Source organism: Lycorma delicatula, chromosome 6 (genome assembly GCF_047948215.1).
Source record: "Lycorma delicatula isolate Av1 chromosome 6, ASM4794821v1, whole genome shotgun sequence".
NCBI lineage: Eukaryota > Metazoa > Arthropoda > Insecta > Hemiptera > Fulgoridae > Lycorma > Lycorma delicatula.
This window is the reverse complement of record NC_134460.1, coordinates 158,563,951-158,590,773: the sequence shown is the minus strand read 5'-3', so window position 1 is coordinate 158,590,773 and position 26,823 is coordinate 158,563,951. Positions and strand designations below refer to the sequence as shown.

The following is a 26,823-nucleotide window of genomic DNA, read 5'->3' as shown; positions in this document are numbered from 1 at the left end:
TTGACCAGCGAAGGTTAGCGAGCGTATGTTAAATTTGATCGGATTACTTTTATAATTCTATTTATTTATTTTCGTATTTCAATATAGCGTTTCAGTGGCCCCGTCTAAAAACTAACAAACTGCAGAAGCGTTGTGTGCATATAACCGATTTTAACTAAAAATAGTAATCGATCGCCTTTAAAATGATTTAAAACAATTAGTCATATAGACCCGTTCATTTCTGTATGAAGGATAAGAAACCGTATCGAAGAGCTGTTAATATTAAAATTAATATAATCTGTTTTGCCAGACCTTGAACCGTCGACTTCCCTACAGGAAGGTTAGTGCTAACCGTTCGTGCAGTTTCAGCGTGTAAGAGTTAAATGAATGAAGTTAAATACAAAATGTATTCTCAAAGATTATTTTTGTTCTTATTCCTTTATGGAGGTTTGAATAAAACAAATACATCGTACAGAAATACTTTTGCTGTCTAATGAGCATTAAATTATGTGAAAGAATATACCACATCTACCCTTGGAATAAAAGTTTGATGTATGCAACCTCAAGAGTTTAGACTGAGATCCGGCACTAAAAAAAATAAAACAACTAATATAATTGGGCGTGTTTCAGGGGTTTTCTTTTAATGTCGGTTATAGGTTTTAATTTTTGTTTTATTTATGGTCGGGTTTAGTGATTTGCGTATTTTCCATTATTATAACAAGATATCGTATGTACTGAAGTATACAATTGCATTTGTTGGCATCACTGATCGATTAATATCATGTACATTTTGTCTTATAGCTTTTTACGGAGTGATTTAATAGATATTAAAATATTAGTATTATATATATATGTGTTGGTGTTCACTTTCGTTTATGTAACTATGTTAGTAATTTTATCCCATACTAATTTAAGTTAATAGAATATAAATGAGATTTTGTTGAGCTTCGTATTTTCCCAGATGTTAATTCTACGATTAATTCAATTCTATTTTGAAGTGCTTTTCAAAGAATTTTATTTGTCAAAAAGGTAAGAGGGGAAATCCCTATGTCGTTATTTACTTCTGTTTCATCTTATTTGTGTAGCGGATTTAGTGCATTTTCTGGTCTTGTAGAATTTTTTCAGTTTTCCATATTTCTTCTAGCAAGTTCTTCAGTTTTTACTTCGTTGTTTTCATGATTCTTTTCATAATTCTGTTGCAGTCAAGCTATCACCTTCTACATTGTTTAATTTCTGGCTGATTTATCCATTTTCATATAATTTTTTTTTTTTGATTTTTCAGTTCATGTTGCTAGATTTTGAAATTTGAAATCTTACCTTGGTGTTTGGTAGTTTAATATATTTCAAAGTACTTGCTGGAATTTTGCAATTGTCTTTGTTGTTATGACCTAATTTTCTATTTTTACCCTAAAGAAAAAGCTGGGTGATTGGTATTTGGTAAGTTTTTAAAGTTTGGTAATTATGGTAAATTTTAAAGTGTACTTATTTACTTAATTGAAGACAGCCACAAAATCCATCAATACAAAATCATATTAAAAATAACATACATACTTAACAAAATTATCATTCATAAGTTAGAGGTAATAGGTAATGCAAGTTAGAGGTAAGTTAGGTAATGCAAGTCAAAAAGCTGCAATAAATTATGGGAGTCAACGTAATTACTAAAAATTTTATTAGCAAATATTAAATCTGTCCTCGTCAGAGATGATTCAATTCTTGGTATTTTTAACAAATTAAAAATACGAATAAAGCTATGATGATCGGTAAAGAACATAGAATCACAGATTTTATATGCGGCATATCTAAGAAAGATTCTATGTGGTCTTTCTAGTAGTTTTAATTGCAAGTCAGCAAAAGGTCGCCAAACAACAGAACCATAATTTAATACTGTATAAGTGTATGACTAAAATTCTGCAGAGTTAGTATTTCTGTAATTTGTAGAGAAAATCTTGATAAAATTTACCATTTTTAGTGAAGATACAGTATAACAAGTTTATTCACTGGAGGATAATTTGCTATCAAAACATACAGCCAAGTTTTTAATAGAAGATATCGTTTGTATTGCAGTATTATTTTATATTATTCAGTTTCACATTTATATCATTATCTGCAAACCTTCAAGATTGAATATGAAATTAATTTTTGTAAGTTAGAAGAAATACTATTTGTCGCATCATTTTTTCACAAAGTTCAAGTCAGTTGGAAGTTAATTGAATGTAAACTAGTTTTGTAATAGGCTTAAACAATTTCATGTTATCTGTGAAAAATAAAAAAGAGTGATAGGGTATGAATAAACTGTTATCTATAAATACTACAAAAATTGGAAAACCTAATAATAAATGCATGCTTTGCCTTACTCCATATCTAACATAAATAGGCTTAGAGATAAAATTATCAATTTTAATGTAGGGAATTCTGTACGAAGTGAATGTATCAAAGACAACAATTTATATTATTAAATTGACACGCAGCAAGTTTTTTAATAGGTAATTTGATATTAACTACAGCAAACGCACAATAAAAATCGGTATAAATTGATCAAGATAATTACCATCATTTAGTGCATCAACAGTATCTTCCGTATGTACATACAAGTTTGTTCAAGTAGATTTACCTTCCAAAAAACCATGTTGTGCTGGAACTATATAAATTTTTTTTTATGTAAGTTGATTTTCTTATAAATTAACTTACCTAAGATCTTTGCAAAAAAATTGTATTTGTCAAGGGCAGTAATTATTGATATCTGAATGTCACCATTTTTAAATAATCGACATATGTAACAAATTTTTGTAACACTAGGATGTAGAAGACTATTTAAAGAATGATTGAAGAGCTTAGTTAAGAACTGTATAAAAAAGGCAGAGCATTTCTTCCCTAAAAGAGGATGAATATATTCTGTGCTTGTCAAAGAGTTAGCATTAAGTCAAATGGCCTCTTCAACATCATTTTGAGTTAACTGCAGCAATCATTACAACTAAATGTAATTTCAGTTAAAGAAAAATCATTGTTAATATAGACACTCCCAAATTTTTTAGCGAAGTTCTACGATATCAGTGCCCATACTCATTTCATAAAGAATACAAGATGGACAAGATCTACTGTTGTCATTTTTATTAACAAATTTAAAAAATCTTTGGAAGCATCAGATTAAAGATCCTCAACTTTTAACAGTGTAATTTAATAACAACTCTTTATGACTGAGTATTGCATACACTTTGTTCTTAAATAATTCGTAATAATAAGTAGATCTATATTGTTTTTGAAGCTTATAGAACATTTTGTTATTAGTAATTGTGATAATAATTTCACTACAAAAGTACATTTTTTTTTTGCAATTAATTTTGGTACATGACTTTCAACAATATTATTATAGTGGTTGCCATGAAAGATGGCACTTGAGTTTAAACTGTTGTATTTCAGTTAAAAAAATTAGAAACTGCAGTTTTTTTTTTGCCAACTGGATTTGGCCGATTTTAGTTAGTCATTGGTTTGAAAATTAAGGGTGTGAGAAACGGAAAACTCAAAATTTTTTGCATTTTTTTTTTGAGAATGTCAACTTTGATTGATATAAAATTAAACCCGATGTAGATAAAAGCCTTCTGCTTTTGGAGGTAGGTTAAATGATTGTTTCTCAATAATTATAATTAGGATTTATCCCAAATCTAGTATTATGTAAGCATGCAGAGTGTTTTTTTATGAGACAGCCTGCCTTTAGTTTCAGCGAATATTTTATGGAAAAAACACATTGTTGTAATCATTGAAACAATTTGAATAAGATGACGATATTTTGAATATAATGTATTTAATATTAAGGTTTTAATTGAGGTCGCAAAGGTATGAAAAGTTCATTCAAAAAGTACAGCCGCAACCAATGCTTGGCGTGTGTCCTGTTGCTATAATAATCAGCTACATGTAGGCATGGTTTAATATTGCCTTTCACACAGTTTTATCAGACTAATAAAAAAAGTGGTTGCAAGCAACCACTTTTTTGTGAAGCTACTGTTGAATTTCAGCTTTCCTCCAGCTGTTGGTAGTAACTTTATTTACCGCAAAAGGGTGTGATAAGTTGTGTTATATATTATTATTATTACATTCCCTTCTTGTAAGTAATTTTAAAAAAACACATTTGTAAACCAAATATTGAAACTGTTTCGTTTCATTTTTGAATGATAATCATAAGAATTACTGCTAATACTTTCTTTAATGAACCCTTTCTTTAGCCGAACCTACACGACATAGTATTAAACGACTGTCTTTCTGATGAGGATTTAATTTTAGTATCGTATTTTTCTTTGAATCTTGCAATATTTATGAGAATGATTTTCATTAACCCATGTCTCATCTGTGTAAAATATACGTCGATCATCACATGACGCTTTTAATTTGTAAAATATGTTTAAAAATTAAATTCTTTTTAATGCAATATCAATTTATTCCATCAAGAAACATTGACCATCTTCAGTTTTTTTATAACAAAAACCAAATTTTTTTACAATATTATAACGGTCATAGATGGTAGATTTATATCCAGTTTTTACCATATTTCATCTTTGAACTTCTTAATGGTAGGGATTTCATTCTGAATGGTACGGGTAGTTACTGATATATGATTGTGTGCGCAATACATGATAGTTGAAATCGTTCAGTGACAGATTTGCATTCCGTGTCCTATTTTTCTCTGGCATCTCAAACTGAACGCTACTGTTGTTACTGTCGCACTCCTTAGCTGTCCTACATATCCTTTGTAGCGACCTCCAACTAATGCCGCATGTTTTAGCAGTGAATTCATGAACTTCATCAAAGTAAATCGTGCTACAGAATTCAAAGTCAGATAGCTTTTGAAGAAATTTATATTCATTGTAGATTACATTCTGGAACCGCCCTTAATTGTACAGCCATGTTGATTGGGAAACTGTGTTTCCATCTCATTCATATTAAACTTAAGATAGTTACAGAAAAATTACTTATAACCCGATAAAAAAATGTAAATTAATGTACTATTCTAAACTGTCTAATGTAACGTGGCACCGTTAAATAATCTTGCTAACAAACCAGTATGAACTGAACATATGGAAATAAAATTGTTAGATACCACTTTGTTAGATACCACAGCTAAGGGCTTAATGAACTCATCAGAGTGAACACTGGCATTGCAATTAATTTATACTAATATACAATGACATAATATTAATACACTGTAATCAGCGTTGAGACAACTGCTCACTGAAACTGCTTCTTCAGTCCTTCATATATTGCCACAGTTTTAAATTGATTATTATGATCCTAACCATAAAACGAGAATGTTTATTAATTCAACTCTACAAATAAAAATTCTACAAAATTAATACCTGATATAAATGGAAATTTATACACCTAATGTTAACCGAAATGTGATGTTTTTTTATTGAACAACCTGCTTAAATAGTAATAGTTGTGGGCTAAATCTTAATTAAAATTATTGAGAAACAATCGTTTAATCTACTTCCAAATGTATAAAATTTTTATCTCTGTTGGTTTGGATTGTAGAGAAATTCAAAGTTGATGGCCTCAAAAAAAATTCAAATAATCTACTTTTCATACCCCTAATTTTCAAACAAATGACAGTAACTAAAACCGGTCGAATCTAATTAGCGCAAAAATAATTCAGTTTTTTTTACTGAGGTGCAATAGTTTATACAAGCACCTTCTTTCATAGTGACCACTGTAATACATAGTTGCAATTACTCAGAAGAAATTTCTATATCATGATCTATATCAAAATCCAGTCAGGCATGATATTTTTCTTATGTTACAAAATTGCATTTTCATGTTCTACACACAAGCTCCAAGTTTATGTGGCGACATAAAAAGTAAATAAATATTATTTAGAATCAAACTCATTCATTAAAAGTTGAATCTTAGAAAATTTATGTTTTTATAATCTCGTATGTATTGATCAGACATAAGATTACAATTCAAAATTTTAGTAGGTAACATTATCTCTAAAGGTATATTATATTTATCGCTATGAAAAATTTCACCATAAACAATATATATATAAACAATAACACACACTAATGTGTGTAAGATTAGAAAATACTGAATCAGGAGAATTTGTTAATTATTAATTAACAAATTATTTGATTTTAAAAGATTACAATTTGTAGAAAAATCTGTATGTAAGAAAAGTAGCAGCATTTTCAACATTTAAATTAGAATGATAAAATTTGGTATAAGAAACATTTTCTAAGTTTTTCCCATATAAAACCTGGCCGATTAAAGTTACCTAATAATAATAATTTGACTGTGACTGCACTGTTAATGTTGTAAGTGAATTAGAGATACAAATTATTTTTATTTTATAAATTGTACAATAAATCATAAACATATTTACTTTGTTCTTTGTTTTTTATAACAGAAAATAAATTTAGTACAACCGAAAGAGGAACCGTTTGACATTATGACTGGTGATGTCAAAAAAGGTTCCTTAGCAATTGAAGAGACCAACTTAGTTAAATCAGAAAATTTAAAAGTTGAAAATGAAGTGGTAAGAGTGTTAGATTTTGCATATGAACACCGATTATCCAGATGGACCTTACAAGGCCAAATCTGGATAATTGAAAGAATGTTGTCTTATTTAACTGCAAATATCATTCTAATGTTTAGTGGGTAAGGCACTAAGTAAAAAGAAAAATATGTAAAAAATAAATAATTGTATTTTAATAAAATTAAAAAGAAATTCGGAAAATATGTACTATGTAAGAAAAAAGAGGTTCAGTAATACGGTTAAAAAAATACACTGTGTAGATATTTATAATTAGTTTTATAAAGACTAAAATACGTATATGTTTTTGCTAAATGAATTGAAAAAAAAAAATCACTTAAAAAACCCGGTAAAATTAAGATCTATAAAAAAAATTCCTATTGAAGCAAAGATCTATTTGAGTAGTATTTAAATTTTTCAAATTATGCATTAGTTTTTTTAAGTTTTGTAGTGTGGATTTAAGCAGTGCTGTTAGTTGGACATCTGGAAAATTGCTGTCCCACTTATATCTTGTAGGCATCGACTGCAGTGGTCAAATTAGCCCTAAATTTTCATTATTATTACCATTATTTTTATTGTTATTGTTTTCATCATCATTATTACTATTATTTTAATTAATCATCAGCATAGTGACCACTGTGTCAAATTACCTCAAATAATTAAAAAAAAATCACCAAACACAACAACAGAAACCTAAAAACCTAACATCAAAGTTGACTTCCATTATCAGTCTGTATAAAATTCCAAAAATATATCAAACAAAAACAAAAATTAATAAATTAAAATTTAGAAAACAAAAACCCCAGTAACGACAAAACTTGAACAACATAACTTGAGGTCAACTGGAATGATAATCATTCCATTTGTTGTTCAAGTTTTGCCATTATTAGGGCTTATATTTTCTAAATTTTTGTTTTTATTTGTATTTTGTTTGATGTAATTTTAGAATTTTGCACTGACTGATGATGCAGGATCCGTTCAAAGTTGAATTTTAGAATTAGTTTTTAAGGTTTCTGTTACTGTGTTTGTGATTATTTTTTTTTTTTTGTTATATATATAGCTCACCAGGCTGGTCTAGTGGTTAACTTGTTGCAAATCAGTTGTTTAACAGTTATTTTTGAAGTTGAAGGTTCTCAGGTTCAAATCCTAGTAAAATAAAAGTTACATCTTTTTATATGAATTTAAAACTAAAGAGTGGATATTGGTGTACTTTGGTTGTTGGGGTTCACCCAACCGCACGTTTCAGGAATGGTCGGTCTGAGTCTGTACAAGAGTACCTTTTGTTTAAATGTCACACACATCATCATCATTTAATTGGGCTATGGTGAACTAAGTTGACATGATGATGACGATTGAAGGATGTAAATATGCATCTCCTATGTATATTTTTCTCACCGTAAAAAAACAAAAAACAAAAAATGTCTACAGAAGACATTTCATGTATATTTCTTCTAAACTAATAAATCTTATTCCTGATAAATTTATATATAGTAGAGTGAACAAAAAACTCCTTAATGAAATAGATGAGTGGATAATGACAAATAATGTATAAGAATTACTATTTTAAACACGTTGTTGACATCCTGTGTAAATTATACATAATTAGTTAATTTTTTAATCTAATCTTAATAATATTTTGGTTTTTTGTATAAAATCTTGTAACAGAGCTAATCAAAACTAAGGAAGGCAAACATATTAAGGGTAAATCTATAATTTCAATTATAGTTATAATATTAATACTAAGATTATTTAGCATTATTTCATATTGTTACAAAATAGTGTTAACAACATAAGAGATATAACAATATTCATTTTACTCCAATTTATACAATATATAAAGCATAATAGTGTACAATATAATCATTATTTAGATCATCTTCATATTCTTGTATCTTTTTGATATTACAAAATCTAGAATATTGAATTTTTTAATGCACTAGTACGAGTGATCATTTGGTCACTAGTGTCCAATAGGAAGTATGAAGTTTGTAGGAAATGTTTATTATGTCTACATATTTCCTCTATAAAGTCTAATATCAAATTTGGCACTCCCTCAAAGTCAGATTGAGTTTTTAAGATAGAAAATTGGGCTGTCTGATCATTAACTGGTGTTTATAAGTGAAATTAAATATCCTTGTTTATATTTATGGATGTGCAATCTTTACTAAAAACAATTGTCACTTATTCTTAAAAAAATAACAATATCCACCTAAACTGAACCATACACAGTACTGTTTTCACGTAACTTGACACGGTACTTCAGATTACAAGAAAAGGGCCTTTGTGTGCTTCTGAATTCCTGAATCATTTGAAAAATCTCCCACCAATTTATTTAAAATACAATTAAAAAATTTTTTTATGGAAACAACTTTCCGTTGTTTATGAATTTTTAAATAATACTAATTAAAAAAAGCTCAATTTATCTGGATTCCAATCAACATGTATTTAATTTTCAGTAGTGCCCTCTAAATTGTGAATTATCTTTTTGTGACTTTATTTTTAAATATTTACCTTAACTTTATTTCATGTGTTTTTATAAACAATTTGTATAGACTTTAATCACATCTTTTTTTATGTTATAATTTATTTTATTATTACTAATTTATTTTACGATGACATAATATAATTATATAATGGTATTATTAAGTTCCAGTCAGAATAAAAAGAGATTATTTGTCGAATAATAATTAGTTTTTCACATTTTTATAAGGTTTTTTTCTTTTATCTTATTTAAAGGAGTCTGAGATCTCATTTAATGATGAAGTTTCGCCGCAGATTAATCTTAACATGAAAACCAGTGAATTTGAAATAATTGATTTACACACTGTGAAGACAGAAGAAGAGATGGAATTTTATCGGGTCATGTAAGAATTTATAATTATTGGATATTATGACAAACATGGGTTAATCTCTTGTTAATTTCATTTCTGTGTATGTATGCGCGCACGCGTGTGTTCTGTTATAAAATTATAAAAAAAATTGTTTTTAATTCTCTTTCTATTTAATTAATATCGACTTATTAAGTTGTGTGTGAATGATAAACGGTTAACGTTTGAGGGCAAAAGTGTTGTTTTTAAACTTCAGTGATTTCTGAAATGCGTGTATTTTAACTTTTTGATAGAGTTCTCATTTTAATAAGCTCTGGGTAAACGGTTGTTATTTGTAATCACTTGTCATATTTGAATATTTATCAAGTTAGTAATAAAAACCTAACCTGATGCAGATTCAACAGATTTGTGACATACAATTTTATTATTGAAATGAAAATAAAATGATATTTTAAGTTATGAGCTAACTTATGATAAGTTATGAGTAATGATATAAGTTATAAGCTGCTCTGTGGAGCTGATGCAGCAATGCTAAATAAATCATACTAGAGTCACCTGATGCAAAATGTTGTCAATAATTTCAGTTTTTTGTTGTGAATGTTTGCCCTCAGTTATTGATAGTGCAATTTCAAAAATATGATAGTAACGCAGAGGGTTTTATATTTGTACAGTATTATAATGTTATTAAAAGTGTATATTCAAAAATAATCATTTAAAACTTTTTCTAATTTTTGTAACCCTGTAACTTGGTTGCCCAAAGGGATTAAACACATGTTAGGTCTCTTATAAAACACTAGCTGTCTAACCAGAACCTGGATCATTCGAGGCTCAGGTCAGCCCATGCGAGAATCCCAGAGCCAACTCAGAGGCACCTCAAGGTCTACCCCATGGCTGCAGACATCGCTTCGATTGCCATTCCCAATTTTCCAGGGGGACTGGTGTCCTGGACACCTGCAGATTTTGCTTCGGTTGCCATTTCCATCTCACCAGACGACTCCATATCCTAGACTCCCGCACTGTATGTTATTCTCATTGTTATGAGAATAATACTGATAAATAATAGTTACAGTATTCAGGCATTACAGAAATCTGAAAAAGGAACTAAATTACAAAAGGTAGAATAATGGGAACTATGGTAAATAAAGTACACACACCTTTGACGATGAAAAATTCTTATTTTTTTGCAAGGTGCAGAAATATAATAATGAAGTAAAAGGATTAGTCTATTTTTTCCTTAACGAGTATCTTTAATTCATAACTTCACCCACCTTGGGGGCGAAGTTAAGTTATCTTAACTTACAAGGGAGTTAGGGCCTCGGGTGATGGTTTAATAGCTTCTCTGGGATAAGATGAATGTATCCTGCAAATTTGAAAGTAATTGGTCAGTTGGTTCTTGCATGATACATTAACAACAGACAAACAACATGTGTGTATGTATGTGTGTATATATATATATATATATATATATATATATAAACTTAGAAAAATCAGTTTTTTTTTTTTGTTATTGTATTTGTCTATATTTCCCCTCTGTACTGATTATGTCAAAGACAAAAGTATAAAAAGTTTACCACCAAGAGTACAGAATTCATAATGCCTCACCTTAAGCATGTTGTTATTATATAAAAGCGCTTTCGAGGGTTTCCCTCATCATCAGTTAATAAAACATATTCTTTTTAAAAATCGCACATTAAAATTTAAAACTTATAGTTGTAAATATATAAAAACATGCAGTCATAATAATTAAAATGAATAAAAATTTTTATTACATGTGACTAGTCACACATACAACTCTGTACTAAAATATGTTAAATTTTTATTTAAATGATATAAATGTGCGGTTATCCAAGGCAGTTTTGATAAGAAACTTATTATCAAATTCTGTCTGTACATTAAGCAAACCATTTATTAATTAAGATTAATATTGATTAGCAAGATTAGAGAAACCTAACTTGTTTTTTTTATAAGAACTAAAATGTTCTGCAAACCTTTCCCTAAAGGATCTACTAGTTTTTCCAATATAAATTTTGTTACAATCATTGCATGTTATTTTATAGATACCACACAAGCTATTGAGATCATTATTATGGATTTTTAAATCATTTATTATGCGATTGTACGGTCTATAAGCTATTTTATTTTTTTATCATTTTAGACATTAACCAAATTTTCAATATTGTTGTTAGAGTAGCAATATTTTATACAAATATTTTCATCAACACTTTTATTATTTTTATAGGTATCAACATTGTTTTATTAGATTTTAAATTTTGCTTTTTATAACTATTATCAATTAATGACATGTTATATCCATTTTTTATTGTAATAACTTTAATCTAGTTTTTTTAAAATTATTATGTGGGTAATGTATTGCTCTATTTATCATGTTTGTAAATTTATTATTAATTTTGTGCGCCCAAGGATGATTTGAATTTGTGTTAATAGTTATTTTATTAGTTGTTGGTTTCCTATATACATGTGTTATAATTTTATTACTTTTACTAATTTCTATGTCAACGTCTAAAAAAAAATATTTCTCTATATTTGTCAGTTTCGAATGTAAATTTTAAATTATTATGATAAGAATAAAGTTTTTAAAAATTATTAATTGTTTATTATTTGTAATAGGTTCATAGAGTACCAAAATATAAATACCATCTACATATCAAACCCGCGATTAAATTTTATAAATGTGGGTAATACCATATACTATTCTACTCTCAAATTCTGTAAATAAATTTTGGCCATAACGGCCAACGATGGAAATCCCATGGGTAAAAGTATTATCGTGTATGTAAAAATTTGTTGTTAAACCCAAAATAATTTTGTTTACATATATTTCTAATGTTGTTTATAATATCATCTATAAATTTCAGGGTCTTTATTAATTTTCAGTATATTTCTTATTATACATATATTTTGATCTATACGGATACTAGGGTACATGTTAGTTATGTCTTGTACTTTCATTTACTATTAAAACTATTTAATTTGTATAATATACATTTTTTATAATATACTTATTAGGTAAATTGATTTTTCATCCGAATATTTTATCTATTATTTTAGTAATAAAATAACAAGGAGCGGATTTGAAATTAATTAATGGACACAGGGTTATCTACATACATTTCATGAAATGTATATTCTTTAAAGTTCTTTGATATATACGTGGCAGTACAAAAAATAAATAAATACTATTTACAATCAAACTCTCATTTAGTAAATGCTGAATGTTACAAAATTAATATTTTTATATCCGGTAAGAATTTATGAGTTATAAGATTAGAATTCAAAATTGTAGGTAACGTTATCTCTAAGGTAAATGATGTTTATTATGATAAATAATTTCACCATAAGCAATGTTAACACCAATGTCTGTAAGATTAGAAAAAACAAAATCATGAGAATTACCGCAAGAGTTTTAATAAATTATTTGATTGTTAATTTGTAGAAATATCTGAAAGGTGAATAGCAGCATTTTTTGATAACATTTAGTATAATACTTTTTATTTAAATACAGTATTTTATATTTTTTTTATTAAATTACAATTTTCATCCTTGTGTAATAAAGAATTAAAATCTTTAAAATCAACTACAGCCATTCTTTCAATGTGGATATTCTTTCCACTTTCTTTAAAAATTTTCCCCAATCAGAGCATGTTATTTCCTCGGTTTTAATTGTTTTTTTCTTCTTTTTGATTATGCTGTGATTGTATTCACTTTTGCACGAGTGTACCTAGGCAACAATTATTTGTGGTTGATAACTTGTAAATTTGTAAATTTTTCTATTAATTACATGTACATTATAATCACATCATGTTTTTTATTTTGGCTCGAACAATTATTTGTCAGACCAGATATTAAGTTCATTTATATGATCTTGCAACTATTTCCCTGCACATTTTAAGAAGCATGATGATATTTCATTTCCTCTACACCCTCTAGTGGTTTCATCATAATCGTGAAAAATGAATCTGTTGTTTTTGGATCATCATTGTGAAATTTAATGTCCATAGCTTTATGAGATAAATTGATTGTTTGTCATAAAGGAACGGGATAGGCAAGAGTTTCTGTATATCCACCATTAAAAGTTGGCTTCCTGGCCTTTTTCCATCAATTCCTGTCTTTAGCTCTCAGTTTGTAGCATTTATCAGCCTCGTCCAAATGAGTGTTTTTCTTTTGTAACAAAGAAGCTCTTTCTACCAGTGGTCTCTTTAATTGACGAATTATACTCTTTGTTAAAAACTTTAAGGGAAAGCCATTCTTTTGCCACCTCATTACTTGATTTGCATTTTGATCACACTCATATGTATTAGAAAAACCACTATATATATATATTTAATCCACACCCATGATATTTTTTTTGTATTCTATCTTGACTATAATAGCTCTCGTAAGCTGAGTATTTGTCTTATGAGCTTTTATTGCTTCAATAATATAGTTTGTGGTATTTTATTCGATGGTGCATGTTTGCCTTTCTTATCACATAACATCATACTGCTTTCAGAAACCTTTTTCAAAACTATCTTCACCACCGGCGTACTTATTCGTGGATTACCTAAAAACATAGACTGACAGAAATGTATTTTTTTTATTTAAAAATGAGAATTTATACAGGGTGTTTCATAATGTTCTTATGAGTTACAAAAATTCAGTACAAAAAAAGTATTTCACTATCCTAAATGAAAGTTGTACGAGGTGATGCGTGGACTCAAACAGTTTTTATTAAAATCTATAAATGTTCGATATGTGCTTCTCTGGTGACAAGGCACATGTCAACACGAAAGTCTAGCTCTTGCCAAACTTGTTCTAACATATCATTTTCGATAGAGTTGATTGCATTGATTATGCAATCCTTTAACTCGGCGATATCGTGCGGCATCGGCAGGATAAACACCTTATCTTTCATGTAACTCCAAGAAAGAAATCACATGGCGTGAGGTCTGGTGATCTTGGTGGCCACAGCATAATGTGTTGGTGTTCAGACGCACGTCCTATCCAGTGGCGAGGTAATGTTGTGTTAAGGTACTGTTGAGCCTCGTTATGAAAACGGGCAGGATAACCATCTGGCTGGAAAATGAAGTCGTTGAGTAGCTGAGGCATAAGCCATAATTGTAACATATCCAGGTATATTATGATGGTTACTGTCGTTTCCATAAAAAAGAATGGCCCATACACTGCCTTACGAGAGATCGCACAAAAAACGTTTACTTTTGGAGAATCCCGAATGGGTTCCACATAAGCGTGTGGGTTTTCAGTTCTCCAAACTCCCACGTTATGACCGTTTACTTTGCCGCTAATATGGAAAGTAGCTTCATCGCTGAAAATTATCTTCTTTACAAAACCTTCATCTAACAACATCTTTTCCTGTAACTGGAAACAAAAATCGAGCCTATGTGTTTTATCTCCATCAGAAAGATGCTGGATTAATTGAAGACGGTACAGTTTGCGTAATAAAAATTTACGGAGAACTCTCCACACTGTTGTTTTCGGAATTCCTAATTCTCTGCTTGCAGCCGCAGTCGATTTTGACAGGCTGCAAATGAAACTTGCACGCACACGTTCGACATTGACTTCTGAGGTTGATGGACGACCGGTTGATTTTCACTTGCACAAGCAACCGGTTTCACTGAATTGTTTATACCATGCACGAATTGAATTGTCACTTGGTGGCTCCTTATGAAATTTTAACCAAAACGCACATTGCACAGAAATTACTGACTTTGACAAGTGAAATTCTAACACACAAAACAACTTCTTGCTTCCCGTGGCCGCCATTTTCTCTACTGTTGACGCCTAGCGAGCAAATGGTTTACTAACTTCCTAGTGTATGTGGAAAAAACTATTTGAACTACTCTTTCGTACAGTACTTGTTTTATTCTTATGAGTGAAATAGTTTTTTGTTAATGAATTTTTGAAACTCTGAAGAACATTATGAAACGCGCCCTGTACACATTTGTCATTTTCCTTTGATCCTCTCAACTACAACTTCGCATTCCTGTTCTAGATACTGGTCCTGATGAATAAATTTTTGATACAATGTACTGTCTTTTCATATCCCAAGACTTGTCTTTAGATCAAAATTTATCAAATATTTTTCCTGTCAGCCTCACCTATCAACGAGAACGTTTAATTCTGCAATCCTGTTTACAGCCAGGGCCCGTAACATGACTTGCTACTAGCTTTCCCGTTGAAGAACATTACCTTACAAACATTACCTTTTCTGACATTTTAATCCAAAAAGTAGCATTTCTTTTTCTCTTTCATATTGTACTACATTTTTCTTTAGGTTCATGATCTACATGATGACTCATATCAGAATTGGAATGTGAATATATACAAATTTCTTAATGTTTTCAATCTTTTCATTAACTAGTGTTACATGAAACACCACAAGCTCTTCATGGCTTTCACATGGTAAACACTTTTAATTTTCAATAAAAGAGATATCAGAGCCTGGCAGTAGATTAAAGCTACTGGAAGGCAAATAATTGAGATCACCAATCGAATCATCCTCTGAAGTGAATGATTGTATTTCTTGAATACCTTTTAATTCATAGCCAATAACCTGCGACCCATTTTGTCATATGTGAAATACATCAGACTTCAGTGGTATTCGGATTACTACCAAACTGAATCGTAATTATTGTTAATAGCCTATTTTTGTTTCCAGAATCATTAAAGCAGTCGCTATTATCTGTCTTCAAAAATGCGTACACCTTTTTCTCTTCATCACCTTCATCAGTAGAAGAATGTACTAAAGGGAAATGCAGCTATTTTTCCAATTTTTTTCCCCATTTTCCCTAGTCTTTGCAATAAAACGTAAACTAAAACTAATCAACTGCTGAATACATTATTTGATCTTGAAGCCCAATTAACTGACTGCATGATTCGGGCTGTTTTTTCTTGCATCAAGTAGTTCTTTAATTGATGTAGTTCTATTTTAAATTCATTAGAAGAGAACACTATCTCTCATTTAGAGTTTACAGCTATGTATGAGGTGTTATTGTTTTTTAATGGTATTTTTATCACCTATTTATCAACAGTCTTGTTGATTACAGGCTTATTTTGAAAAGCTAACTTAACTTTCTAACATAACCTAGAACAATGCCTTGCGTTAACTTAATATGATTACGAATTCTAACTAATTTTATTTATTCTTATTATTAGTTTTGTAAAAATTATTTCAATTATATATAATTAAGACCCCTGGTAGTAAGACATACAAATAAGAAAATGTAAGGTTACGGTTAAAACAAAATTAAATCGATATGATATAAATATTCTGTGTCTACAAAAGTTCATGTTATTATTATCGCTAAATAATTAAAACTTAGGTCGATCTAATCTTTTAATAGCTTAAAAAGCTTCTCATCAGCCTGAAGACGTGTTAGGTTAGAATGTTTACTTTATTAACATTTTAATAATTAAAGACGATAGTAATAACCTTACCTTTTGTCCAAAGCAGTTCAGATAAGAACTAAATTCATCATAATTTGACCTCTATTCATGACTAATTATATACATAAACAGCTAGGTTAGATACTGCATTAATTCAAAACATAACTGCAATAGTGGTGGACCTAACACAACCTCTCTTTAGGACAAAAGTGATAGAATAGTTATATCCCTAGTGAGTGCTGGACTTAGGAAAGGAATATTATATTTTGCTTTGAACCAAACAAACGTAACATATCATAGGATAAATCGGTTTATCTTACTGAATGGACATAAGATATTTTTATGCTTTCTACTTTCAGTTAAGTACTTTTTAACATACAAAAAGTACTTTGCTTCCAAATAGGGCCAATGAACAATATTAATCATGAAAAATAGACCTAGATATCCTTGTTCAGAGGTACAGATATATCAAATGATGAACAAACTAAAACACATAATATTCAAAATGTTTTTAATTTTACAAATGCATTTATTTAAATGCATTTGTAAAGTGACGTTATTTGGAAAGTGACGTTTAACTATTTTCTAACACCGTTTGCTGCAAATTTGATGATATTTTACCATAAATATACAATAATATTGAAGTGCTAACTTGTACAAGTGTTATTTTTTGACGATTTGTTTAACTTATATCAAAACATAAAACTTATATGTTTTCAAAACTAAAAAAAAAAATTATATATAATCTTCTGTGTTTCTGATATGTTTATTATTGATATTGATGTTATAATAGAATTATTAATGATTCTATAAAAAGTAGAACGGTTATTTTGTACTTAATTTAAAAAAAAAACTGGGCTGTGTGATGAAATTAAACCAGTGAAGTGGAGATTAATATTAATGTAAAAAATCCTTTCGGCACGCGGGAAGGCAGAGGTAGATTTCATCAGTGCTAAGTAGGGAAAGATTTCCACCTTAAAATTAAGAAAAATTTCAAATTTAGTCAACACGACAATGGTTGTAGTGAAAAAGTTTCACATGTTGCGCATAAGACAAGCCCCATCTTGCAATTCCTACAACGTTTTGGTCATCCCATACCGTAAGAGTTGGTCATATCAAAAATTGTTTCAGACAAAGGTTTTAGGTAATGTTTAAAGAACAACCACTTTAAACAGATTCGATACTGTGCCTATTAAGGGGGGATATTCGAAACCCATTCTTTCCACCCCTTGAGCCAATGGTTGGTGATATCCAAAGACTTTACTTACATAAGTTTTAGGTCCTTACCCATAGAATAGTAGGAACCTTCAACGAATTCGATATTTTAAAGTTAGAGCGATTTTTATCCTAATGGTCCGATTTTGGCCGTTAGTGAAATCTACTTTTTTAAAGTGATCGGCGCAAAATTACAACAGTCTACAAGAAAGTTAAAAAGCCAATGTAATATTAAATATTTAATAATGAAGTTTTTTTGTCTTCAGTCACTTGACTGGTTTGATGCAGCTCTCCAAGATTCTCTATCTAATGTCAGTCGTTTCATTTTGGTATACCCCTTACATCCTACATCGGTAACAATTTGTTTTACATATTCCAAATGTTGCCTGCCTGTACAATTTTTCCCTTCTAGTTGTCCCACCAATATTGAAGCGACTAATTCGGATGCTTTAATATGTGGCCTATAAGTATGTCTCTTCTTAATAACTATATTTTTCCAATTGCTTCTTTCTTCATCTATTTGCCGCAACACCTCTTCATTTGTCGCTTTATCCACCCGTCTGATTTTTAACATTCTCCTATAGCACTGCATTTCAAAAGCTTCTAATCTTTTCTTCTCAGGTATTCCGATCGTCTTAAGTTTCACTTTCATATAAAGCTACACTTGAAACATATTTTCAAAAATGTATTCCTGACGTTTAAATTAATTTTTTATGTAATCAAATTATATATATATAATTTTTTTTTTTGTGAAAAAATTAAGTAATAAAAAGTAAAGAAATATTTATCCATCTTGCATTCGCTAAGACACAATAAAGAGTGGAGGACACGTGTTGTCAGCTTGGTGGGGGAAATTTCCCCTCTACTTGATTACTCATACACGGTTGTCTAAAGAAAATGGTAGTCGCTATTTGAGATAAAAAATTTTATGAAAAAATGTTTACTACTACTTCAGTCCGCTTAACAACAGAATAGTTAACGTAAAATTTCATAATGATCCAGAAAATGGGTTAGGTATAGTTGATTTACCAATTCAGAAGCAGACGAAATGTTAAATTTTCAAGGTAAAAAAGGACCTTGCTATGCTCTGGCAAGAATGGATAATAAAGTAATTTTTTATGTCGAAATAGTAATTATGCTACAATATTTTTCTTAGCTTATAGAGTAACTACGAATTATTCTATAAGCTAAGAAAAATCATCCTCCTTGAATGTTTATGTTTATGTACAGTTATTATACAATTTACTATGTATGTATAATTTTTAAACAGTTAAGCAAATATGAGGAAAAAAAAGCAAATCAAAGATTAAAATTTTATTCTGGTTTCAATCCAGTCCGCTATGAAGAATCAAAAATAACCGTGATATATTTTTAACGCTTATCTACGGAATTGTTAAAATTTCAATCACAGAAAAAAAATTGCGCAAATTTCCTGGAAAATATATTGCGAAGCATTAAACCTGATGAGACTTTTGTAGAATATGTCACTGACAGCTTTCAGATTACTTTAAAAGTACTTCAAATCAGAATTAAATTTTGATTTAACTCTACATAAGTATATTGTTAAATCTATATATACATAGTCCGTCTCACAGGAAAGGTAATTTATGAAATAAAATAGATGTTTTTTTTTAGCTTATATGACGTTTTATTCAAGATAGGCTCTTGGTGAGTCAATACACAACTAGAAGCGTTGGAAAAATTGTTCAAAACAATTCTAATACTCGATCTTTGAAATTGCCTGCAGTACCATGGTCGTAGCCCGCTGGATATCTGAAATCGTGTCTTAACAATGAAAACACTTGAAATACTGAAAACACTATGTTTCATCAGCTGTTACGATGCAAGACATGAAGTCTGGGTCCCTAGCAGCCGATTTTTTCATGTTTGTAGTGTTCCACTCTGCTATCTTTTGATCATCAGTCAGCGAGTGGGGCACAAAGCGACAACAGATCTTTTTGTCCAAATTTTCAGTTGTTGTAGGAATTGCAATGATCTCCTCAATTAACCTGGTAGATTCCTATCATTTTGAAGAATTTCAGCCACGTTTCTAACATTTTCTTCTACTTGAACTTTCGATGATGCTCCTGGATGTTGATCATCTTCAATACATTCTCTACTGTCACGAAACCTTGCATACCACTTGAAAACCACTTAAAATATTCAGTTGAACTCGCTTGCTGAATTATCCAATCGCCTGATATTGTGTCGTTAGAAATCAGAATTTATTTGCTTCTTCAACACCTCTTTTTCTGTTTAGCCTCTGGAACTACCGTAAAGTATTACTTCAGAGGATGATATGTATGTAAATGAGGTCCAATGTACATGTGTCTTATACAGTCTCAGGTTGGCCATTCCAGAGGTGTGTGTTTAATTGAAACCCAGCCACCAAAGAACACCGGTATTCACTATCTAATATTCAAATCCATATCAAAGTAACTGCGTTTACTAGGATCAAATCCTAGAACTCTCGACTTCAAAATCACATGATTTGCGATGACGAGTTCACCACTAGACCGACCTGTGGGTTTTGCTTCTTCAACGCTAATTAAGCACTGACTGAAGCTGAAATTGGCCACCATCACCCACATCGCCAAGTCCTTTCAGCCAGCTCTTTATCAGCTTTAGCTCTGGATGTGTTATCTTTGTTATTTAGCATAAGTAATGTTGTGCTCTTTGCATGCCTGATCCAACTTATTTATGCCAGGGGCTACTATTTTAAAAATCTCTTAGTTTAGTGCCAAGACCGCAGTACTGATAGCCAGGTAAGTAAGCTTCTACCGGTATATAATCTGCAGCTCTATTCACTACAGTGCTGACAACATTACCCAACGATGACATGATCCACAACATTTTTTCGTAATCCTAGTTTTTTGCTTCTTCTTCACCTATCTATTTGCCATCTCTATTAATGCAAGTGAACCGATTAATGATATTGGAAATTATCACCAGTATCTGGTCTAATTTTCAAAACCTTCAGATAAGATCTTAGTATGTTTCAGATAAGGTAAATAGTATTACACATTAACTTGTCAAACCCGCTTAGTTGCGGATTATATTTAATGCTACATCTGATACCGTTACTCTGTTTACTACAGTATGGTCATACTATAAATATCATTACTGTCAACAAAAAAAAATCCTGACTACTTGTGCTTCTACCTTAGCTACTTCTCATGTGCCATATATCATAAGAAAAAATGCCATATGTAATGTAAGGTTATAGATTGAAGTACTTATCTGTTTGGGAAGTAATGAATTACAGAAGCGTGTAAATTAATCTCAATGCAGATGTTATTTAATAAAAAGTAATTTTATTTAGAAAAAAAATCATACCTATAAGTTTGTAATACCAACTAACTATTTATATCCTCCTTTATTCTTTGTCACTTCATGTACACATTTGGCATCGATTTAAGTGTACTACACACTTTTTTAATTTCTTCATCAAGAAATCATATTAATATTATTGCTTTAATGAGGTCAATTTTTGTGATATAATTCATTTTTGAGTATATTTTTACTATTGCCCAAAACTTTTTCTGCCGGGTTTAAATCTACGGAGTTGCCCGGCCTCGGAACCACTTCAATGTTTCATTCTTCAAAACGTTTTCCACTCTTTGGTCGGCTTGACATGGCTTCAAATCTTGTTGTAACACTTCATTGCCTTGTGGGAATTTATTTTGAAGATGCATCACTTTCCTTTACTTCAGAATCTTGACATATACATAAATTTTCAACATACCGTCTACTGGAAGTAATAAGCAAGGGGCTTCAAATGTGAATCGACCCCAGAACATTTTTTTTCTGTGGAGATTTAACTGATTGTTGGATACGAGAGCCGGTGATGTATTTTCATCTGATACTTTTCTAATGTACGGAAACCTTTGCTCCTGAACATAAAAATCTGACTCATCAGAAAACATAACATTTTTCCTATTTTCTTTGATCCAGACAACACGTGCTTTGGCCTCAAGAGTCTTTTTTTTGCACATCGCTAGTGTTAAAAGCTGCATTTTAGCTGGTCGATAAGCTTTCCAATTGCCAGAAGTCTGCATCTATTTCCATTATTATATATTCAAGACACACAGAACAAAAAAATAAGAAAATATTATTTTGTAATAAAAATTCACAAAACGCTATTTAAAACATGAAAAATTGTTTAGTAACCAAAGAAAAATCTCACATTACACGGACAACTTAAAGAATTGTGTGGTCAAGAAGTTTAGCCACAATGTAGAAATAAACAAAAAATTCCTACATTTGGATTAATTTGCTTGCCCCTATACATTATTTCCATTCAGCTGTAATTTGCTTATTATATATAAATTGGTCCTATTCATTCACTGATCCATTTTTTTGCAGGTTTATATAATGATAGCAAAAATTATTACGGTAAAACAGGTTTTATTATTTATAATATAAATAAAAAAGGCAAAATTAAATATTCAATCTCATTTTACTTTTTGCATTTTTAAATAATGAATGTTCAAAAGTAAAAACATGATATGATGGGGACCATCACCCCAACACGCTTTATTAAACCCCTCCCGAATATTATGGTTCTACCATCTTTGGTTTTCTTTTACTTTAGTTTAATTTGAGTTTTATTTATAAATATCTGTTTTTATTAAATTTCTGCCAGGTGTTCTATGTGCTGTTTTCTTTTATTTTCTTCTTGATGAATTTTTATTACTAATTTCTTCTTTCTTCTTGATTTTAACCGAGAACAAACTGTCTTATAGTTTTTTTTTTGTAAGGTCTAGTTTTTAATGTTTAAAACCTTTGTCTGTTTTGCTTTTTTTTAATCTTTACCTCTATAAAGTCTTGCGTTAAATTGAACTTCTGTAAGTTTTTGTTCTGGAGCTAAAATTTAAAAGCGTACTTCTGCTGAAAACTACATAGAAATAATTTTGAATATCATGACTGTTGCTATGTTAAACATCGTTAAAGAAAAATTATCCTCTTGTTTGAAGTTTTTTTTCAGTTCATTTTATACTCCTTTTTTATATCATTTCTTGTCTACAATTTATCATTTCAAAAGCTGAAAGTTGTAATCGAAATAAAAGCTTTATTACAATAGTTCTTTTTTACTTACACTAGAAATAATTTTAAAAATCAATACAGGTAGTAAATAAACTGCAACTCCTTTTCAAAAAATCATGAAATCTCAGTAGAATCAACATCTCATAATTAGAACCTCTCATATCAGCTAAAACTTATTAAATTTACATTTGAAGTGAATAAATGACAAAAAAATAAAGGTAGTGTCTAATTAATAAGAAAATTATATCCAAAATAGTATTTTGACTAGGATGTTAGTAAAAGATGTAATGTATCTCGATTGAAAATTCAAAGAATTAAAAAATATAAAAACATTTAAAATGCACTTTCATTTAAAATGAAAGTGTAAACTATCATCTCAAGTTAAACTAATAAGTATCGGTTTAACTTTTTACTACTAACAACAAATGTGTCATCGACTATGGTAAAAGACAAAATTTTAGGAAAGAAAACAAGCTGAATCTAGAAAGAATTGAGCAGTTTAATCAAATTTGGTACCTATTTAGAATAATATACTGGGAAAAATAAATAAATATGGAAATTTTACGTTTGAAAATTTCAAATTATCGACCATCTTAGTTATTCATTATACGATAACTCGAGAACTACTAGCGTTTAGAAGTAATTGTTTATTAACTAAAATTTTAAGTATTAATTTTTTTCAATTTAAGATTCGAGTTATAGTGGAAAATTTTAATGTTAGTCTATGCTCAGTTTATAAAATTAATTTTGTGCCAAATTTATCTGCTTTTATGTGCAACATTAATCAAAACTATTCAAGTAGTTAATATTCCCGCAAATACTGCTAAATTTGAGGTGTAATACTTTACAGGTTTTACGAGGGATGATTGAAGTGTACCAGATAGGCCATATAAAACCATTCTCAGCCATCTGACACAGTATTTTATGATACATACTGTGTAAGAAGATTATTAATAGAAGGTTATTGACTTACTCATAATCCCCAGCCTTCCCCTTCCGTTCAGTGAGTCTGTAGTGTTGACAAACACTACATACGTCATGGTGTATTCAACTGAGCAGCATGTTTTCACTGTAGAGGAATATATTCACACAATTTCAATAAATGTGGTTTGTGAAAGGTTTTATGGACTAATCCTTGAAGTAATGTTCCTGCAAAATTAAGAATTCAAGATTTAATGAAACCTGGCAAACAACGCAACCGACTCTTGTCACCAATGCAAAGAGAGTGACACGACCAACTGTTTGACCAGAAGTTGTTGATATAGCAGATACTACTAGAAGGAGTCTCACAGGTCAACACCTTGATTATCCTGACAAACAGGAGCTTCTCAAACAATGTGTTGGCTTATACTAAACGGTTTACAAATGAAAGCCGATCTTGTGAGAGTTCTAGAATTAAAACACCATATAAGGTTAAACGAGTAAATTACTGTTAGTGGCTCTTACAGAATATTAAAGAATTCCTTGATCCTTTTCTCTTCATTTCAATAGATGAAGTGCGGTTCCATTTATCAGGCTACGTTAATTCTCAGAATATGCGGCACTGGGTTACACAAAACCCAAATGAAAATCACTCAAAAATCATTACACGATTTAAAAATTGGTGTTTCAAGTGCAATTTTTGGAAGCTGGATTGTTGAACCAATATTCTTGGAGAAGACTGTTAATAGCGACATCCATTTACGATTACGAAGAATTTACCTGTAACTTGACTCCAGAAGAACTTTCTTGTGGTTATTTCCAACAAGACGAAACAATTTAACACACTTGTAAACGGTCTTTCACTCGAATCCACCAAGATTTCACGAAATAGAACAATCGGTAACGACTTTGGCCGCCTTGATCTCCAGATTTATTATTGTGCAATTTTTACATCTGGACCTATTTAAGAGGGATAGACTATAAGAAAAACCCATAGACATTGGAAGACAACATACGGGAAGAGACTTGCAAGGATTCTAGTTGGAAATTGAATATGAATTGCCGTGCTGAACTTTGTATAGTAGCTGGTAGTGAGCTTTTTGAACAGAGACTTTAAAATTACATTACAACATCGTAAACATTTATTTTTTCTGAAGCGTTGTAACTGAAAATCAATAAATGTAAGTAATTTAATATTACATTTGCTTTTTTAAATTTTTATTTCTGGAGGCCAGTTTTATTCGGTTCACTCTGTAATAAAGTCACTCGTAACTCAGAAATGACACACTTGGATAGCACTTATTAACATGTCGACCCGGTTTTCCGTGGATTCAAAATTTAAATAAGATTGTTTAAATTATTAGAGGCATCATGTGTTGAAAGCTTGAATCGAAGCAGAGCGGTTAAAAGGTTTTTCTTGCTAGATTTTTATATTCATTTTTAATTACTACAGTAAGGCTTCACATGCCCGTTTTGTGAGAACCAGACCTTCCCTGAGTAAGTTTGCAGGATCTATTCTCAATGTATCAGAAAAACTAAAAGTATACAATACTTTGCAGTAAATTAAAAGTATTTAATTTATATACTTTATATATATGACAAAACTTAAGCTATCCTCTTCTATCCTGAAGATGTCAAGATACATACAAGAAACCAACATCAGAAAAAAACATAGAATTCTAATTTTCTTATGTAGTAGAGTTTCTTTTCTTTTTTTTTAAGATTTGAACCAAATCTATCTTTTCATATGAATAGCGCACCATTAACTTAAAAAGTTAAATTTTATTAAAGATTGATTAATTTTTTAATTTCTCTTATTATTTATTATTTTTTACAACATATAAATTTTTAAACAATGGAGTAATAATTAGAGTATCATGTAAATACAAATTCACTATTTTTATTTATAAATATAAATAATATATATTTTTAAACTATTTATATAATGTGGTTTCTCTGTTCTCTCTCTCTCTCTCTCTCATATGTATTTTATTTATATATGTAAAAAGACAATTTTGTGTATTTTTAATAATTTTTCTATTTGCACTTATATTAATGAAATAAAGTTTATATATATATTTTTTTCTTACGTAATATCAATTTTATAAAAATATACATCGATTATAATTTTATATATATATATATATATATATATATATATATATAATTATGTGTAGTATATAATTATATTTAATCTTTACAAAAACACTTGCATATAAAAATAATGTAATATTAAGATATTACATTAAAATTTAAATTAACTAGAGGTTAATACCATCTAGGAGAAAAGTACCCTTTAAAAAATAGTAAATGTAAATCTTATTATTAAAATGTTGAGCCGATTTATATGATAAATTTTCTAAATATTTTTAAAATTGAAACTGCAAAAAGTCATTCCTTTGAAGTGAAATTAAGTTTATAGGTGTGATTTTTTTTAAAAAAAACTTTGCCTCGCCCTAATTATATCGGTTATCTTTAAACGATAGAAAGAAAAAATACTGGTCGAGTTACTTCATTAGTTATGGATTAATGATCAGATACAATCCTACTAGTGGCCAAATCTATGTTTTATAATTCTATATAAGTAATCTGAACAGAGCTGCTTTTTATATTAATTTACTGAGTCTAGTTTATTGAAGGAGTATGCTTGTTTACTTTAGATGCAGCTGTTTACTTCACAGTTGAAGCTATTAGAATTTGATTATGTGATCTCTTAAAACTCATGACTTCTTATTACCCGAATTATAATTTAAAAAAATCAATAAACCTAGCTTCATGCTACAATGAATTTTAATATCAGGACTATTTTACAGTAATTCTTTAACGTAATTCATTGTGATAAAACAGTGATAAAATTAAAAATTTTAAAAACCCCACAAAGCTATTTTGAGGAAACATATCTACTGC

At 29.6% G+C, this 26,823-nt stretch overlaps 1 long non-coding RNA gene across 2 annotated transcripts in view; it reads left to right on the top strand.

Annotated features, from left to right (window-relative positions):
- Positions 1-377: 377 nt before the first annotated feature.
- The window catches only part of LOC142326421 (uncharacterized), a 32,686-nt gene continuing 6,240 nt past the window's right edge, over positions 378-26,823 (top strand). For both annotated transcript variants that reach the window (XR_012756780.1, XR_012756779.1), the window contains exons 1-2: positions 378-1,008; positions 9,239-9,366. This is a non-coding gene — a long non-coding RNA (uncharacterized LOC142326421). The remainder of the gene's footprint in view (positions 1,009-9,238; positions 9,367-26,823) is intronic.